Below are 295 nucleotides of genomic sequence, written 5' to 3'. Positions count from 1 at the left end.
GTTTTATCTTCCAGGTCACTTATCCGTTCTTCTGCCTGTTATTCTGCTATTGATTCCTTCTAGAGAATTTTTAATTTCATTTATTGTGTTGTTCATCATTGTTTGTTTGGTCTTTAGTTCTTCTAGGTACTTGTTAAACGTTTTTTGTGTTTTCTCCATTCTGTTTCCAAGATCTTGGATCATCTTTACTATCATTACTCTGAATTCTTTTTCAGGTAGACTGCCTATTTCCTCTTCATTTGTTTGGTCTGGTGGGTTTTTACCTTCATCTGCTGTGTGTTTCTCTCTCCTCTGT

Source organism: Physeter macrocephalus, chromosome 17, assembly GCF_002837175.3.
Source record: "Physeter macrocephalus isolate SW-GA chromosome 17, ASM283717v5, whole genome shotgun sequence".
Classification (NCBI taxonomy): domain Eukaryota; kingdom Metazoa; phylum Chordata; class Mammalia; order Artiodactyla; family Physeteridae; genus Physeter; species Physeter macrocephalus.
The sequence above is the reverse complement of the archived record's forward strand: the minus strand, read 5'-3'. Positions refer to the sequence as shown.